Below are 20,597 nucleotides of genomic sequence, written 5' to 3' on the forward strand. Positions count from 1 at the left end.
ACTGAAGCCTGAATGTGTTTGTCCATTTCTTTGCCTTGGCTGAAGACACAAAGTTGGTAGGAATACTTATGAATAAATTATGAATGAATATGTTTGTTAGCATATGCCATTTCACCACTGCCAAAACAGCATTACAAAGCAATATTGGCACTGGCAAAATTAGAGAGAAAGAGGGGAAAGCTAAGTGATCTAAAGTATGAGAAAACCACATTGCTGCTCGTAATCTAAAGAGATTGCGACTGAAAACTTTATTTTTTATCAGAGCCAGGGTTTGTAATGAGCTCGCCCACGTTTCACATTTCAGACTGAAAATAGGCTTTTTGTAGCAAATGTGATTTGTGGAAAATAGCTGGAGAGGATTTCTTTCAATTTGTGCTTGTGCAGAATCGGAGGATTGGTCTGGATTAATGCGCTGTTTCAATAGTATGGATATATGAAATGGACCAGCCCTCTAAAATGCTGAGGTTCTGATATCTCTGAGAGCATCAAACATGATGTGAGGCTAAAGCGAAAGGTGGCAAGATGGGGAAAAGCTATGACACCAGAGAACACATCCTTCAGGGTGACCTGCTCCCCTGGCTTCATTGCACCTTGCACTCAGCTTCCCCCATGCACTTGGGAGTTCTCTGTCACAGCCCTGGGTCACAGTTCTCCAAAAGGCCCGAGCCTGGCACCACAGGTTCTGCTGCAAGAGAGAGCCAGTGGTGCTATGTGACGAGTACCAGCAAAGCAAAGCTGGAGCATCAAAGTGGAGTGTAAAGAAGTAGGTGTTGTGTTCAGTCAGTGAGACCTGACTGGCTTGAATTTAGGGTTTCTTTGTAAATGCTTAGTTTTAGAAAACTTGGGGTCTGTCACAATGTTCTGTCCTGTGTTCAGCTTTTTGCTCTGGCGTCACTTGTTCAAGGTTTGTAACAGCATGTTCTCCCTTGCTGTTTGCCCAGGTGGAATGTTTACCTTGACCTCGTGCAAATTGCAGAGTGGCTTAAACACTTCCAGTTTCCCTAATAAACTATTTCTGGCATGGATGTTGCTCCTGAGGTTATTATAAACAGGGCTGGGCTGTGCAAGTGCCTGAACAATTAGACTACCTTTTTCTGAGAACTCAGAGTACTCCTTTAGAGGAACTTTGTCCTTTTCTGATGACTATCCCGAAGGGAGGCAGGTAGAAGGAAAAACAAGACACAAGGCTTCAAAACATGAAAATTACATCACCATGAACATGAAGCATCCAAAGAGAACATAGCACTGTAATGTCATGTAACATTTTTGCAAAATCAAACCTCTCCCGTGGGGTAACTCCTTGACATGGTTGCCTATGCAAATAGTTGCAGGAGGAAACCCTCCTGATCGAGTCTGTCAATATAATGACAGGTTCTTTGTCTGAAGACAAGGAATTAAATATCTCCAGACATTTTCAGCAGCATTTTAAAACTTACCTATTCATAAGAAAACCAAAATTAAAAAACATTAGTTCTGAGTCCTTTTTTGAGGGATTTAGATCCTTTCCTGTTTTCTTCATCACCCTTGCCCCATGTAACTTCACTTACGAGGTGACGTGTGTGTTAGGTTTGCATCATATTTGAGGCTGGGGACAATGAAACTGTTTTGCTTTAAAATCTGTTGAGGTGAGGATCAAGGTGCTTGGTTTCTCATGTTTTACTGTGAAATGCCTAACTAGAAGTCTGTTACCAGCTTACGTCAAACTTTTAGGTGGATCACCGGGTTTGTTTATTGTCTGCTATTTTACAAAAATGAGCTGGCCTGTTGGCTCAGTCATATTATAGTGGGTTTTGTTCACTGATTTGATACAAGGAACATATTATATGTCAATAGAAAATCACTCAGGCCTTTTATCACTTCAGATAATACCCAGGATGTGAACACAAAGTTCTTGGAGGTGAAAGGAAAATGCTTCATCCTGCCTTTTCAGCCAGCCCTCCATGGACTGACAGGAAACCAAAGTACACAACACCTTCTGACAAAGGGGCCCTTATGTTTGGGAAGGACAAAGAAATAGAAAATGTTATCTGTGACATACACCACTGGTGAAAAAGCACTAGATTTTCCATGTGGATGTTCAGTAAGGCCTTAGAATGCATTGCAAAATTCAAAGTTGATTTGCCCCATCCTACCACTTTTCTAATGATGCTTCCAAATTGGAAAAGAGGCCATGCAACTGCTTTTTGTTGTACAACAACATACGAAAGTATTGACTGAGTTCAAATCTTTCAGAACTGGCCCAGCAAGCAGTTAATTTTGAGAGCTCTCACTCCTACATTTCAAAAAGCTAAAAAAAAATTGTACCTCAGATATGACTAATCCTGAAATCCATGGAATGATTGGAATATGCCATCATAGGAGTAAATCTTGGGAGATTATCTCCTTCATGTGAGAGGCAAGTCCTTACAGCTACAAAATAAATCCGTCCAGTTCCTTGGGCTGCTTGTGTTAATTTGTGCACCAATGCAAAGGAAAGGATGTACAGTGTAGTTGTTACAGGACAATTTGGTATAGTTGTTGGAGAAGCATTTTGCTGATGGTGTTTCCTCTGGGCTAGTCTGAGTTGGAGCTACAATGTCCCTGCTAGAAAACAGCCTGAAACAGAGATTACAGGTTTTAATGTCAGAGTGTGACTGTCGCAGGTTTTTAAGTTTTTGTTAAAAGTGCAAAATAAATGGCTTGTAAGAAGGTATTTTCTTTGTCATAGCTTAAAAGTTTTGCAGTTGTTTGTACAACTTGTTGCATGGTCTTGCCAGACACCAGCTGTGCTTGTTCTGAGGCTGCGTGTCACTCTGTATATAAACTGTATATAGAGAGCAGCACTGAACCTCTGTGCAGCGTAAAGTTTGAATGATGTTGTGTGTGCAGGAGCTGAGACAAATACTTACCATATCCTCTCAACCCAAATTCACCACTTTCCCTGGTCAGTCTTCTCTGCAGCCCTTGCTGGGTCTGCTAAGACCACAGGTAACATCTTTGAACTTCTCTTTCACCTTCTTACCTTTCTGGATGGAAACTGAAAATAGTTTTATAACTTACCAGCCTTACACACTCATTTGGAAGTAGTTGGAACACATCCAACTTTTGTCTTACTGGGTGTTCACCAGATAACAACCTTGTTGTGGCTGCTTCTGGACTATTTTTGTCTCAGGGGCCTGGAGATGAATGTCTCTGTATGTTATTACAGCTTTATTGGGCCATTAAGCACTGCTCCCAGTAAAAATACCAAAATTCTGCATTGCAGCCTTCACCCCCATCATTATTTTTGCATTTCATTTAGCCCAAAGAGAGCAGGGATTACTCCCTGCAGTGCTGTAGGGTTCTTTTCTTGAGAAAACTTGAGGGAAACCTCTCCCACATGCATGTTGTCTCTACCACGGCCTATTTGTCTATATTCTTTTTTTTAAGCAACACTGAGACTAATTTAATTTTGTGTCTCATGGTGTCATCAAATTAATGCCACCTGTCAGCCAATAAATTGTACCTTTTATTGAACAGACTGCTAATTAGTAAAGAGTGATCCTTAAGCAGCATGCCAAAACAGGTCTGGCACTAGAGAACTATGAATCATGAGGATCTTAACCTGCAAAATAGTTTATGGGAGGAAGAGTTTCATTTCCACACTATTTATACTTGTGTTGAACAAAGTCATTCTCCCCAGGACCTCTGAATTTGAAGATAGACATGACAGATCAAAAATTATTTCTATAAGAAGAATTTGGATCAGACATATACCACATCAAAACTCCTTGGTTACTGCCAACATGCTGCAATAAATCACATGAAGCTGTGGAAAATAACAGTGTGGCTTACAAAATCGGTCTTAGAGAGAGAAGACTCTTGCAGCCATTTCCACTGGATTATTTCTTTGCTTAATGAGTCCCAAATGGCAGCAAGGGGCTTGGCTCCATAGTCTTCATCTGAGGAGCACTTGTTTACCTTAAAGGCTACTGAATTTCATTAATAGTAAATAATCTTTTTGCAGATTGCCCTTAGGTGTCCTGCTTGCATTGCCAGCTGCCTGTGGAGGGGTGGCTGATTAGTGAAGAGGCAAAACTGTTTACTCCCTCATCCCTTGCGTTAGGCCAGGATCTTGAACTGCTGCTCTTGACTGATTTGCTCTGACAGTGCATGGAAATTACAGTGCAGCCTTTTCTAGGTCAGTCTCCAGTTTCATTAAATGCATTTTAATAGCTTGATAGGTCTCCATGAATATGGATATGTCCTGGTAATTGGCTGCTGTGCTCCCAAAATTGCATTCCACTGTATGCGATCAACGGAAAAGTACTGTATAAACAGGAAGGATAACTGGATTAACTGCAAGATGACAGTGATTAAGATCCTAGCCTGGGTCCTGGATCCTCTCTTTTAGCAACAACTTCCTCTGTGACTCAAAGGAAATTGATAAGGGTTAGATTTCTCCGTATCCTGGGAGACCTGAGCTTTAGTTGCTCTGTGCAGCCTGCAAAGTAGGGACTGCAGCACCCTTCCATTGCACTCTAAGAGTACATGTTTTAAGAGGCTGTGCTCAGATACTGAAGATACAAGAGCATATCTGCTCCATCAATCAATGGGAAAAGTTAGGCTAAATTAAACACAAATCCTGATTTTTCTGGACAGTCTCATATGGAAGAAGCAAGAGAGGCTGGACTGGAAAAGTTCCTGCCTATGTGGAGTGAAGTAGCTTATGAGGAGTATCCTCCCGGGACCAGGCAGAAGATTTGGTTATACAAGGGCATGGGTAGAGGACCATATTTTGTCTGTCTGCAACCTGTACCAAAACTAGCTCCAGAGCAGCCTCTGCCTGTGAGCATCCCTGTGAGCTATAGCTCTCTGTGTACCTGCTTGGAATGATTACTAGCTACTTTGCATAGAGCATACACCTGAAGCTGTCAAAAGAATAGCCAGACATGCAAACTCTGAAAAAATGCTGGGCCAACTCATTTCTACTCCATCCCTTATGCAAGATGTGTCCATTGGGTGTCATCTGATATTAAAAAAAAAATTACACCAGTGACCATTCATCAGAAGCCTATTGCCCTAAATCCTACTGCTGCTTCCAGTCAGCCACAGCCAAAATGTGAACACTTTGTTTATCTCCTTTCTGAAACATTTAAGGCTCAATGCATTTTCTTTTGTGCTGCTGTGTGTCGGCACTAAGTCAAGTTATATGGGGACTGGGTAACACTAAGCTACAATTTCTCTTAGGAAGACACAACAAGGTCCAACAAGAATGCTCTCTTTCTTAGTGGCTTCATCCCTACTCCATGGCCAGGTGTGGGAGGTCATCAGAATAAGAGATACACTGACAAAGTGGTTTTGTGTTCATTATATTTCTGTTTGGTTTGGTTTTGCTTTTTAACTGGGGTCGGGAGGGTGGGGAATCAACAGAATTGCATGAGGAAAGATAATTATGAGAACGTAACATCCAGTGTGTGAAATTTGTCTGGCCTGAAAATGTGCCTATGAAATGTTGTCTGTGGTATTTATCAACCTGAGTAGCTGGTAAAATATAAGTGTATATGATGGACTAAATGGGTGACTTGTAGAACAAACTAAGCCTTATGCTGCTGCTTCACTGCTCGCAGTATTAAGCCCTGTATTGTTTTTTTTGTTCTGCAATCCACCTGGAAAGAGCTGCCAGTCACGTGTTACAGTTTTACGGTTTAGCATGTCCTGTACAGGTGATCTTTTTTAAAGAAACAGTGGTAAATTAGCTTGATTTTCTAAATCAATATTACTTTACCATAGCCAGATCATTTACACTATGTGAAGAAAAGCATTTGCCCATCAGTGCTCTAGACTCATGTCAAGTGATTTACAAGTCAACAGTCAGTGATAGCTGAGCGCTGCCTTCATTTCTAGTCAAGGAGGTTATGCTTGGCAGGCATCACTGTTCTGTTATGCTCAGCCAATGAATACTTACCAAACCAATATAAATAGAGTGGAGTATGGAAATAATGTTTTTAAGTAGAAAATTCTGGCTAGTCCTGTCTGGCATACATGGGGAGGTGAAAAAATACTTGGTCAAATTACATACAGACTACTAGGTACCTCAGTTGAATATGGTAGTACTTAACGATGAACATAAAGAACAAATAACTTTCCTCAATTCATCCACCCTGCTTGGATTTCTAAACATCTGTGGCAATGACCACACGCACACATGGGCTCCTGTAACAACAGGCATTGAGGTTTATTTAAAAAACAGGGATGGATTCCTCAGGCCTGTGCCAAACCTCTAGTAAGGACTACAAAAAAAGTTTTAAGACACTTTAGTTAGGTCTTCCAGTGATGTATATCTGGGCAAACCTATGCTCTGTCTTGCTTTTTCTCGTATTTTTATTGACCTTTGCTTAACCTCAGAGGCTTGATTTTCATGAGGTATATTTGAATACCTGCTTCCATTATTTTTTATCCTTCAGGGATTACATCGAATGGATGCTCTGTAATGTCAACAGAGGATTTGCAATGTCAGGCTTTTGGGAACTAAATTATGTGATCAGATACTTTAAAGTAATGATCTCACTAGTTAGATGTATCAAGTGTAATCATGTATGTGTGGGAACTAGAGGGTATGTATTACTAACTTAGGGCTCAGTCATTTGGACTTTGTGACCTCTTGGTTTTCACAAGCTGATTTTTTTTTTTTGTTTAAGGGGAAACGTGTTTCAAACTAGAACCTGAAGCAGGTAATTTCTATCCGTGTTGATTTCTTTTGCAATGATAGGCATCTTTTAGCTGCTTTGGTTCACAGTTTCTCCATTTGTAAAATAAGCTGAAAGAACAGGACAGGCATTTGATACCATAATTTTTATTATTACTTCTGTGTTGGTTAATTAGGATTTCTTTGTGCTGATACAAGCAATCAAACTTAACACACTCCAGAACACTCTGAAGGTTCCAGATCCACAATTTCCTTCATGCCAACAATAAAAACACAAATAAAAATTAAATCAGATTAAATAACATTCTGGTTGAGATAAGCTTTTTGGTTTGCCACGAGGGAAGAACCCTGAAGAAATCTGCTCCTGCTTTCACAAAACACCTGAGAATGAATCATTATGTTTTGGTAATCTTCTTTACAGTATTTTCTCTTTGATTACAACAACAGCTAAATATATTTAAAAGAAAGCTACATCTGCCAAGTCTTTTCCTTGAATTTAGTACCTTTCCAGAATTTAGTACCAAGTATGCTTCAGTGTTGGCTCACAGAAATACTAGATGATGCCTGCATGCTTGATTCTAATCCAGCCAAAGCCAACAGGACCCCAGTGTAGCACAGACCCCATGGAAGCAGGACCAAGACTGGTCTGGCTTTTTTTCCTGCTGGGGAATACCTGGTGCTTCTTCCTCACCTGTCTCACATGGGACTTTGTGGGAGATTCCTGAGACAGACCACCAACTGAATGTCTGCTATTTTCATAGGCTTGCTGTAGTGTAAACAAACGATGACTAAAAAATAGTAAAAGTAACAATTACAGTAATGTTTTGTGCATGTACCATCAACCCTAAGGATATGAAAGCCCTGCACCTATTGTGCTGACTTAATGATTGTTATAATGATTGGCATGAGAAAGGAACATCACAGTTCCTTTGATACTTCAGGGAACAAAGGCACACTTTTCATCTCGAGTTTACTTACAGGACTTAAGGATGAGACTGAACAGTGCAAGGACTTGGCAGTGTCAGTGGAAGGTGTAGGATGGGGGGTGGGGGTGGTAGAAACCCACAGCTTTTATTTCCATAAGTAAATAAGGCTTGTTTTGATTAATTCTCCTCTATTAGTTGAGCCACGCTCTGTAGCACTGTATCACTTCAGAGGATGCTGTTTCAACAGCAAAAGGTATTTTCCAACTCTTATCCACCCACAAAAGTATTACCAAGAAAAGTCCTTCTAATATGCATGCCTCAGGAGACAAACATTTATGATCCTTGATGTTAGAAATGTGCCTGCTAGTACTGGCATGTTCTGCTTTCCTCTGTCTTTATTTGGACATTTTCCATTTTTTTGTTCTTATGGTTACTGGCGCGATCATTCTTAACACTGATCTGCTTAATCATGCTCCTTCAGCTGAACCTTCAAGAGAGCTTCAAATCTCAGCATGCTTCAGCTCTTGGATTATGCCAGCATCCATTTGAATTGAGAGTATACCTCACTGCAAGGGAGACAGGCACAGCCCTGGGGCTTTGGACACAGTCTAGACCTGAGATGCAGGGATGAAGTAGGGCAGGGTGGGTGTCACAGGCTATGAAGCTCTTAAGAGGTAAGTGGAAATAGTCAAGGGGGAGGCTGAAGGTCAGCTGTTGCAAAGAATGTAACCAGACTGACTGATCAGCTTTTTTCAAAACACTGGGTTCCCCTTTTATAGTTGAAAAATAATTAAGCACATAAATATTTTCTGTGTTCTAGAAATGGAAAGGAACTGGAATGTCAGCAAGTTTAGTGTCCTTATGAAAAGCTGAATTGCCATTATTCTGAGATGAAGATATTAACTATGGTATTTGACTTTTTTTTCCAAAAAACTAAGAAAAAAGATCGTTTAATTACTACAGTTATTTCCATATTTTACTGCATTTTCTTTTTCAATTGCCTCAAGGTTTTATTCTTTACCAGTAGTTGTAGGGTACGGATAACTGGTAATTAGGCAAGCAGGTTACAGATCTATCTCTGATTCACCATCTCAGAAAAAATAATATGGGGTGAAAATGAAGTATGTTGTCCAAGTATACCAACATGGACTTGATGCAGTTAATCACTGAGTGAATATACTCTAGAGCTTTTAAGTCAAAGCTATATGTTCACTTTCAGTAACTCCGCCTTGCAAAAAGCTTCCCAATTGTTACTTCTTTAGAGCATACAGTCTGACTACGAGATTTGAATCATCTGAATATTCTGTTTACCCTCATTCAGCTGCTTATTTTGAGTCTAAGTGCACCTCACCAATATTTAGCCATTAGACATGAAGGCAACAGTTCTTCAATACATGTGTCCTAAGCAAGTGAAAAGACCAAGTTTCTTTAGCCCTAGCCAGTCTTCCAAACATCACCCAGGGTTAGCATGATGGGACAGATATTCCGCACTGAGCTGCTATGCTGTCTACTGCTGCAAGTGGCAGTAATAAATACACCAGCATTTAGCTATGTTTGTTTGTAAATTTATTTCCAAATTAACTCGCATAACTCGCATACCAACTTTCCAGTTGCTTGGGTTAAAGCTTCCAAAAAGGCTCTCACTTAGATGTTATTTATTCTTAATGTTTTAATGGTGATTTTTAGAGTAGAGAGGTTAAGGTATGATCTGTGGTATTTATTGCCATTTATGGTGACTTTTAGGAGAGACCTGTCTTTTGGACAGAAAACAGTGAAAGAATGCTGTACCAAGCCTTTTTTCTACCTTATCTCTATTTCTAAAATTCCATTTGACCGTTCACTATAACAATCTGAATATGTTTATTACCGATTAAATAATTAATATTTAACAGTTAATGCAAACATTTTAACTACATTCCCCTTAAATTCCTCAAAAAAAGTTGGAACGTAAAATTGCAACAGACTGCTCTTAGGTGTTTATCTCTATTCTATCTGGTGTTTGCGTTCGAATATCAGGAATTGAACCTCAGGAGGAGAGCACAGAAGGTTATGGAATGCCATGCCTAGAGACTGACCTTCTTGTTAGTCTTGCTTTAGAGCATTTTGGAAAATAATATTACGTCATACTGTGCCAGACAGTTTCCTGATCTTGACCGCTGAGAAGTGTTAATGTCGTCATATTACTGTAGAGATTGTGGCAAAAGGTGTTGCGGAACCTCTCTGTATCCGCAGCAAGGCTGGGCATGGATGCGCCTGGCTTCCCACCTCACCTCGACTTCCCTCTCTGCAGGGTGCACGCAAAGCAAATTGCCCCTTCTATTTCTTGAACTCTATTTTTAACTTCACAGGTAGTGCTCCATTTCCCTTCTGGATGTGTGAAATCAGTTCCACTGCCTCATTCCTTTCCTTACGTGCTTACTCGGGGTAATCAACCAACACTCGTGCTGCACTGTGGGACAGCCGTGCCCTATAAGCGGCAGCAGTGGAGGGTGCCAGCCCTCGCTGGGCACCCACAGCGGCCTAGGAGCCCCCAGACCTCAGGCAGGGCTGCCCGCGGTGGCCGGGGGCAGAGCAGGGCAGGACGTAAGCGGCTGCTGTGGCGGCGCCGGGCGCAGGCGGTGTGCCCCGGCCCCGGCCCCGGCCCCGGCCCCGGCCCCGGCCCCGGCCCCGGCCCCGGCCCCGGCCCCGGCCCCGGCCCCGGCCCCGGCCCCGGCCCCGGCCCCGGCCCCGGCCCCGGCCCCGGCCCCGGCCCCGGCCCCGGCCCCGGCCCCGGCCCCGGCCCCGGCCCCGGCCGGCGGTAGGCGTGCACCGCGGCGGCGGGCGGCAGGGGGCGGGAGGGCAGCGGCCACGGCCCCGCGGCGGGCGGCGGCGGGCCCCGCGTTCACACCGACGCCAGGTAAGATGGCCGGGACGGAGCGTCTGGAGGTGTTACTGCTGAACCACCTCCCTGACGGCCGGTCATTTCTGTGGCCTTCAGGAAAGTGGATCATCAGAATAAAATCACAAAAAGCGGGTTTTTCAATCTTCCATGCAGAAACCAGGGTCTCCTTTTCAGTGCCCGCCTTCTCCTTCTCTCCGACATCCTCTTAGTGCAAAGACTGACCGTGATGGCATGATGTGATGCTAAATGGTGAATAAAGCGAAGTCTCTCGGAACGAGTTTTGGCTCTTTGTTTCCCCAGTGTGTCAGCATGTGCCCACTTCCTAAAAAGCAGCCCACAGCAGTGATGTGGATTGCTGTCACAGTGGTGAGTAAGACCAGGAGAAAAAGCATGAGACTGAAAATAATTTGTAAAAAAATCCAAGCTTACAGTCCTCACTGAGCCAAACTTATGCAGGGTAATACAGGACCTGCCATACGCTGTAAACAGCCTCCTTTTAACATTTGCAATGAATTATGAAAAAAAACCCCAACAACTCCCAAAACAACCAAAACTGGTATTTGTCAGTTGCTATTAACTGGTTGTAAGTACTGTGGGGCCGCAAGCTTGCTCTGCGTGACTTTTTTCACCATGCAGTTTGGGGGTTCACCTGGAGCAGCCAGCATCAGGTCTGTGCAGGGCAAGGTGCCAGGCGCCTGGCGCTGCCCCGAGAGCATCCAGGGCATAGGCAGGCTGCCCGCTGCTGAGCCATGCCACCAGCAGCCCCCTGGGGCACCCAGGCCAGCCACTGGGCAGCTGGGCATCGCTGCAGAGCTGTCCCAGTGCCATGGCGGATCAGGGTCACTGGCTCCGACTGTGGGTGGCCTGGATGACCTCCTAAGCCCACAGTGGCCCGGGAGTTGAAGGGCTGGGGGTTACTGCAAGGTCATGTTTGCAGTATCATGGTAATTTACCCAAGATTTAGCCACTCGGGCAGTAATTGTGGCAGGAACACTTAGAATAGGTCATTACATTCGTAACTTGCCAGACCCTCCTCAGCTCAGCTTTTGTTGGGGAAAATAAAAAGAAAGAGCTGTTGCCTTGAGTACTACTGAGCAAGACTAAAACTAGTGGCTTGCTAGAGATTGCCCATGAGCTTGATTTTTAAGAGGGTTAGCCACACTATGATATTGTTCCTATGCCATGCTGACATTTAGTCCTGCCCAATACTACAACTGCCAATTCCAGCAGCTCAGGGTGGCGTAGCCCAGCACCCTCTGTTTATGTACCCCCCCTCCCCCCGCCCTTCCTTGCAGAGGACATTGCTTTGCCTCTGCTTGTTGCCACATCTCTGTCCTCCTCACAGCTTCTTCTTGAACAGTCATTGAGTTTGGAAATGCTATCCTTATTGTTTTATGGCCTGAAATAGAAATTTGTTCTCTGATCTTTTTCCTCACACTTTCTCTTTGCCAAATGGAGGTGAGAGGTAGCAATCTGTTTATAGCCACTCACTGCTCGGGTTCCTGTATTTCCCATTTATTTCATTTTAAAAAGTCTGTACATACATGCCCAGAAAAATGCTGACAAACTGAATGGCGAGTGCCAGGAGCCACAGCTCAGAGTGGCTTTTACCTGGATCTACACCTGCTTATTGGCAGGTACTTGGCAGGTGAGACTTAGAAAAACACTTGAACTTGGAGTACACCAGTAGGTCTCTGGGGTACCCACGTCCCCATGAGATTTCTCCAGAAGAAATAAAGCCACAGGTCAGGTCCTCCCCACCCTGCCACATACTGGAAGATAGGCCTTCCACCCACAAAAAAAAGATGAAAAAAAGAAGGTCACAGAAGGCCAGGCTGAAGATATTTCTCCTACTGGTACCCAGAGGCATAGTGAGATGTCTGGCTGCAACTTTTGCAGTACAGCGGCTGAGCGGAGGAGCTTTCAGAAATGGCAAGAGTCTGGTAGCACAAGAGTTGTCTTTGGCACACCTCTCCGTAAACTACGTCCATGCTTTTCAGTGTTGCCGAGAAGAAACTGGAGATGGATACATGCTCTCTGTGACTTGGAGCAGCTGGTAGGCACTGTGGAAGGAAGCAGCATCAGAGCTGGTGGCTGCTGAAGCGTGTTTGTGCTGGGGCCAGCGGTACTGCGCAGCTCTGCTCGCAAGCTGCAAAAACAACCAAAGGGCCTATTATTGCTGTTATTATTGGAGAGGTTAAGAAAATGGGATGCATCCATTTCGGCACTTAAAAGCATTGATCTCCGTAATTTACCTTGCTATTCTTGCTGACGTGATTGATTTTCAAAGGAGTCTGCATGACTGCCAGATTTTGAAAATATCAAAAATTATTTTCCAGAAGCCTTCCTTTTCAAAATTGGTTGGTTAAAGGTGGCATAAATTATAGTCCTGTTGCTTTAATAAACAGGCTATTAACACATTGTGATAGCACAGTAATGCTTTACCCAGAGATTCAGTTTGTGATTATGCCATACAGCTTTATAATGACCTGAAATTTTATATTGAACAGGAACCTACATTGTTTTAATTATCTTGATGATACAGCCATCTTTAAAAAACTTGCTAGAAGTTGATCAGTTCAGACCCAGGTATAATTCATACTGGGCACAGGAAAATTACTTAAAAATATAATAGCACCATTGGTAACAATCATTGCTCCTGAGTTCTTTACATGCAATAAATGTTCATGTAATGTTAAGGTTGCCAACACTGGGGGATTTCCACTTTTTCCAAGTGGATAGAGCAGTCTTGTACAGTTTTGACATGCGTCTGTTCAGCTCAACACCAGGAAGCCTACCGCTGCAGGTGACAGCGTAGCTGCCAGACCTGTTGCGTGACATTGCACAAGCTTCCTTGTCCACCTATGGAAGGTTGTGGTATATGGTTAAGTGCTGGGGTAGTGCAGACAGGTTAGCTAATAACCAAGAAAGACATCTCTGGAGGCTCTGCGAACAGCTGGGACACATCAGAAGTGGTTTAGTTCAGTCTCTGGATAAAAATGACTTTTTGGAGTCCTGCCCTTCTTTATATTCTGTCATATTATAATAGTTTTTATTGTACTTGAACACCTGCTTGACCAGTAGAGGTGGCCTGTGAGTATTTTTACTGGGGAATCTGACTTTTTGTTCTTTAGTATAAGCCTGGTTTAATTTGAAACTAACTGTAATATTCTATTCATTTGCACTCCTAGTTTTGCTCGCCTGAAGCTGTGCCTGTGGAGTGCTTTCCAAGGCCCTACCTGCAGACACTGTTCTCACAGTCATCCTTTTACTCTGTTTATGATCTTTACAGGCAGAGGCTGTGTGCAAACTCAGAGTACTGGCTGCAAAGTAGTTACAGTGTTGCATACAAATAAATCAGTTTCAGCTATACTACACTGTAGCCAAGAATTTCCAAAGCATACCTGGAATGCCAGAATAATATAATTTCAGTAGAACTTAATGAGGCTGTACTCCAGAGACAGGTAGTGGGAATAACTATAATGCAAGAGCAAAGCTTTAGTTTCCTGAATCCTAAAATAGATTCATGGCTTTAATGGATTTTCTTCTGAATACATGTCAAATAAAAGGCATGGTTGTTTTAAATTTCTTTCTCTGCTGCATACCTCATATAATTTTCTCATCCTCATCTGTTCTTTGGCTTTTGCCCTCCTTTTATGACTTCCTCTCATGCTCCCATATTATATTAGTTCACAAAAGTTCACTCATAAAAATCTCAGTATTTATTTACCTTGTACAGCTTTCTTATGATATCCTCTCTGAATGTACTGTACATTTCTGATTCCAGAGTAGCACATGATGTTCAGAACACCTGGGTGACGAAGTGCATGTATGTATTTGAGATTACATGCACACATACAAACCATTTTACAGGATTTGCTTCACTTATGCTTTTATAACAAACTACTGAAGTGTTTTAGCTTTTCTTCTGTTTGTCATAGGTCTTTTTAAACTAAATAAATATCATTGTGAATCATACATTTCTTCTTGTGTTCATCAGAATAATGATTCCTAGTGAAATCCTACCTTGCATGTTACATTTGCTCATCTAATGAATTCACTGAAGTTTTACTTCATGATTCCCACTTTGACCTACAGCCTAAGGTGTATTGCCGTGTTTTGTTCAGTAGTGAGTGTGCTTTGTTCTTCCAGTATATACAAAAAAGGTACTTTCGTATGGGGTATGGTCCTGTGTTGTATATGCAGTCCAAAGTGCATGTTGCAGTCCTCCAGGATGCTGGACTCAGGAGCAGATAAAATATATTGTAGATATATATAATATACATGGTGTTACATATCAACATTTATCACAGTATAATATACAATTAATAAACTTATTATGTAAAGGTTTTATTTCATAGGTGGGCATATATAAAGAAAAGGTCAACAAACACAGTTTTTTCCTTCATAGATCCTGTGTGGTTTGTGGCTCTAGAATAATGGGGAAATCCTCAGCCCCTGCTGCTCTCTTCCATTGCACCAGAGATGCAGGGTTTTGTCGTTGGCTTATTTTTGATTTTTAAAATTGCATTCCAAAGCTTCTTGTACCAGGTTACGAAGGATTCTGCAGTTTGTGGTAAATTGAAGCAAGAGAGCAGAGGGCTTCTCTAAATGTTTATTGCCTGTGAGTGGGTGGCACTATGGGAATACTGGGGTTTGTCTGTGTAACAGTCCCATGTTTGTGATAGGTACACCTATCTAGTCCCGAGCACTAGCTTCTGCAGTTCTAGGTTCAGAGCTAGTTAAGCTGGTGTTAAACAACTTTAAATTATATTTGACTTTTACTTTACATTACACCTTTTATAACTTTTACCTTCTGTTGCTGTCTGTAAGCAGCAAGGTGTCTGGACTGCAAGCCAGAGGTCTGGATTGAAATGGGAATAAATATGTGGTATTTTTTTTACTTTAGATTCTTTGGGTTTTGCTTTTCATCTATTATTCATTTTTTGTATTTAATTAAATCCACTCTTTCTGTCCCCTTAAAATTTGAGTAGTTTGAAAATGTCTCTGATTTACTGTGGTACCACTTCAGTGTAATGCCAGCATCATTTAACTTGTACATGAATAGTCATGGCTTTCACAAAAAAACAGGAGTGCAAGAGCCAGGAGTAAAACGAGCTGCCATCTCTCCCAGGCTGCCTGCCTACATCAGAGGAGGTAAGGAAGGAATTCCAGGGCTAACTATTTTTTAAACCTAGCACAGCAAATACATCCAGAAGAAGTCATTACAAATGTAGGATCAATTAGTCCTCTCAAGTCATAAATATGATGCTGCCACTTTCAAAATCTTTCTGCCAGCAACAACCAGTAATTAAACTCCTCTCTTCTGCTCCCTTATGTAGCTTCTCTGTAGTGCCCAGAGGTCCATCCCTCCTTCCCTCCTGCTACAGGGCAGCCAGAGATACCCTGAAGCTGGGCACTGGGGCAGGTGGCTGCAGGTGGCTGTTTCTCTCCCTCTCTCCCCTCTGCAAGCACACATAATTTCATTTTTAATTTTAAACTGAAGCTTTGAATAAGCAGGCAGACAGCTAAAGCTTTTAATGTGCGTACAGTGAAATAACTGTCTGCATAAACCAAGGGATTTTAAGAACCCTTTTGCCTCAGTCAAACAGGCTGCAGGTGGCCCCACAGTCAGAGACCAAAGGGGCTGCGTTGGCCAGGCTGCTGGCCTAAAATAAACCTGTGGGATGAAGAGGCTGCATCTCCTGACAGCTCCTTTCATCTGTGTGCATCAGTCCTGGTGCTGTGGTAGCTGCTTATTTTGCAGCGGATACAGTTAGCTCACTGCCAGCCTCCTGAATCCTGTTTCTTCCATCTATCTTGGCGAGCTGATGGGGATTTAAACAATATTTGACTTGGAGGTACTACAAGGCAAACACACAAGCCATCAAAGGCATGTTTTATAATCATGGGTTAACATGATTCTTTTATTTGGTGTTTGCCTGAAAGAAAAAAAAGAAAAGATAAAAAATAATTTTATAAGCCTTATGCAGAACCCCAGCCTTCTATCATTGTGAATCTGTTTTCTCATGTTGAAGGGGGAAAGTTTACTCAGGAGTAATAACCAGGTCCCGTGGGACTGCAGCGTGCTACTGCAGTCATGCACAAAGCAGTTGGCCAGGAAAGGGATGTTGGCCAAAAGCCTGGAGTCCCACACTTCAAAGGACACCTCATGGGCAATGGCTTTATTTTCTTTTTAAGAAAATGAGGTGACAAGCAGTTTGCTACATTGCTAGTGGTGCTGCCGAGACTGTCCTATGCGTGTGGAATTCTAAAGGGATGACTCTTATCTTCTCTACACGTGCTGTGGTGTCCCAAAGAGGTGGACTACATCACATAATAAGTTTAAAATGACCATATGCCCAACCCCATTACCAGGCCTAATAGGCAGCAGATGAGAATCAAGTTAGTGGGATGATGTTTCCTGAGGAGAGGTCATTGCTTATCTTTGTCTCATCACTTTGAGCTATTTATAGGTATTTAATCACTGAAGCACTTAGGGCAAAGCCTTCTTGGAGAAATCTATTTTGGCCTGGGTTACCTCCACCTGAGGTAGGTCTCATTTATAGCTTGGCAAAGCTCAAGAGCAGCACGGGAGATTAATGGTGGGTGGAAGGGACGCCTACAGGGATGACAAGACAAACGTGGCAGGCCAGCCCCGCTGCTGCCCCCAAACCAGGGTGACAGAGCCTACAGGGAACTCTTTGATCTGTTTCAGAGTGCCGTCTCTGCCTGGGTAACTGCTCTGAACTGCTGTTCTGCCTCATGATCATTTTGCTAATCCTGATCCCATGACCGTATGTGAGAGAGTATTTTCCGAGTGCATGTGCAGCAGGGTGCAAGTAGGTCTAAGAGCCTGAGTGACAAAGCCTGCCCTCCCTAGTATGATGCTTAAACTGAGATGAATTCACTGAGGTTGGGAGGTAGAATAGGATTTGGTACCTAATGCAAAGCAAACATTTCCTAATGCAAAGCAAGCAGTAGGTTCCAGCTGCAGAGGACAGGGCTGATAGTTTGGATCTTGCTTTAGAAAGTGTCAGCCTGATAACAGAACCTGGAATTAGGCACTTGTTGGGTTGTGCAACCTCATGGGTAATCTCAGCATCTGTTGTTGTAGGTGCCTGCCTAAAAAGCGTGGATCTGAGGGCGTGCGGGCTTGCGTGTGATCTTTATCACATTTATGCAGGGCTTAGCTATAGCTATAGACATATTTTCTTCTCGGTTTTTTTCAGTTGACAGGTGTAACCTACTGTTCAAGAAATAAGACCTTTTGTCTATTGCTTTTTACCTTGCCTCCATGACTGCAAAGCTTTATTTAACTTAGCAGTGTCTATACTTTTTCAGTAGAGACCATATAATATGGTGTCCAGTTTTCGACTGCATTATTTGGAAATCAGATTCTGTTGTTTTCAAGAAAATCGGTTTCAAATGGGAGAATTAATTACTGTCAACACCTAATTCTAGCTTGATCAAGTAGTAAAGAGTGGACAGGCCTGAGAAAGCAAATCCCTTCACTAAGGTTCCAAATTTTATTATTGTTGGGTTTCAGAGTTTGTACTTGCAGCAAGTCCAATGCTTGTATACATTCAGCTGCTACTTTCATGGCAATACCATGATCCGGTGACAGTTGTCCTTTCCAGTCTGAAGGAAAGAAACCAGTGTGGGATGATCAGCTAACATATTCATCACGCTCTCAGAGCCAGGGGAATGAGAGAAGTGGGGATTTTGCAATCAAAAGGTTACTGCATGACAGTTCAAAAAAGCACTCAGTAGGCAATTGTGGAGTTGCCTAAAACTACATTACTTAAATTATTGGCAAAGAATTAGCAAAGAAAAAACTTTTACATTAGAATTTGCAACTTTCTTTACATTCTGTGTTAAACAGCTCCTGTCCCCTGCCATGGTCCCAAGGCAGTGGGTTACCCAGGTCATGGGATGGGGCTCTGAGCTAAAAACACTTCCCAGCCCATGCAATGCTCAGTTTTTTCACCACGTGAGTAGCAGCTAACACCTAGGCCTGGCTTTCTCTTCATGACAACATTTGAGATATAATCCCTCAGGAGCTGATCTTGGGTACTACTTTAGTGCCTCACTTTGTGACTGAAAGCAGGAGCTGCAAAGGACCATTTTTCCTGTCTGGTAGTTGATCTTAGTTTACCCACAGTCTTGGTTCAGCTGCTGGCAGTGTTTCCATATTCTGACAAACCAAGATGAGTAGGCAGTAGAAAAAATCTTCTAATCTGGCAAATTCACTTGTTACTAAATATTAATAATGTACTCTACGATGCCCCTTGATTGGTTCTTTCATCTCAGAAAAGTCTGAAAGACCATGAATCCCATGTATTCAGGGAACAAGCATTTTCTTTTCTCAACAGAATATATGTTAGATTTGCAGAGCTACCTAGAGAAGGCAGCAGACTTCTTGAATTTTCTCAGTATTTTAACCCTTTTTGGTCTCAGCACTCCATTGCAGGTTCTCTTGAATACTGAAACACAAGAGAGGACATTATTTCCTGCAAAAGGAGTCTAGGGAACTTTCCCAGAGGGAAAAATATGAAGAAACATCATCAAAGGCTCAGTTTTAACATTTTCATAAACTGGGCATGATTCACCATGTTTATGTCTCCAGTTGGATGGGTGTGGGGTGAATGCTTACTAACCAGACAGGGGAAGCATCCAGCACACTGTTTATCTTTTCATCTTCCTTTATCAGTAGACAGTACAAGTTAAAACAAAAATTTAACTTTTTTCTTTAAAAAAAAAAAAAAAAAAGATGCCCCAGTGTTTGGTTTAACAAGTGGTCACATGTTTTGTTAGTGTTACCAGGGGACCAGAAATGAATACAAACCTAGTTAAGGCTGAATATCATGGTCTGAGCAACAGCTTCCCTGAATAACCCTGTGATGTGAGCTGTTACACTTGGGTAGCTTAAGTAAAATCATCAAGTATGTTGTATTTATAGCCTGATGAGGAGTAAATGCAGAGCTGAGCATTAATCAGACCAGGTATATTGTGAAATTCAGTGCTGTTATACCAAAAGATTACAAGTTGAGTGTTCCAGCAAGGTTCATTTCTCCCATTAAGTGTGCTCAAGATGGGTGGAAGATAAACTGCAATTATTTTTATCTTGATGCAGAGCACAAAATAAGTAGCATTTTTTTTCCTCTGCTTTGCAGCAAAAAATGTGTGTCTGTACTGAAAATGTTGCTGCTAACGATGTGATTGCTTCACAGAGAAAGCTCTCCTGCAGTCTCTGTGTTAAAGCAGGTTGATTTCCAGAATTGTGGTAGGGGCACAGAGTGTGGTAGGGGCATCTATGAAACATGGTATTATCTACTAACTAAAGCAGAGAAGTGGATTCACAGCTCTGGAGTGACAGGCTTGCCTGTGGTTCATCACCATATGCAGAAAGTTAAACGAGCTCCTGATGTCCTTGTTTCTTACCTTCAAAATAAAGTTTATAATCTTTCTGACTTCCCAGTAACAAACTAATATTAGTAACATGTTTGCATACCCGAAAATGAGGCAACAACCTCTGAAGGGAAACCCAGCGTTATTCAGTTTCACTGATGTGCAACACACAGCTACTGGTGTTGTAGCCCTTTGTGTGGATGAGGAGGTGCAAAAGGGTATCTTGGCCCATTCTGCTGTGTATCATAGCAGCGATTCCTGTCTATTGCTAAAGGATCAGAACATTTATTTTTACAATTTTTGGTCTATTAAGAGTTGCCAAGTGAGGGCTGAAGAAAACTGAAGCGCTACTGGCCTGATGAAGGACACTGTGAAGGTCCTACACAGGCTTCTTGACCTTACCGTAGTCTTAAACGCTTCATCTGAGGAAAATCATGTTAGTGGGGTTCTGCTGCTCACGTCGCTTGTCTTTTTTCAGATGCTCAGATTGTTGGGTTTTACACCACCTTTGGTTGCACAAGAATGGCCTCTTCTCAGCTCCTCTGAAGCAATTGCTAAATTCTGTTTTCTTTGGTATTCTCTTCAGTTTTAGACACTAAGTAGAGGGGAAGCCAGGATGAACTCTTCATCTGTATTTCTTCTTGTTAGAAAGATACCAGGTACCTGTAATCAAAGCAGGCCTGCTGGAGTGTGAGTGAGGGCACATATTAAA

Source organism: Falco biarmicus, chromosome 6, assembly GCF_023638135.1.
Source record: "Falco biarmicus isolate bFalBia1 chromosome 6, bFalBia1.pri, whole genome shotgun sequence".
NCBI classification, from domain to species: Eukaryota; Metazoa; Chordata; class Aves; order Falconiformes; family Falconidae; genus Falco; species Falco biarmicus.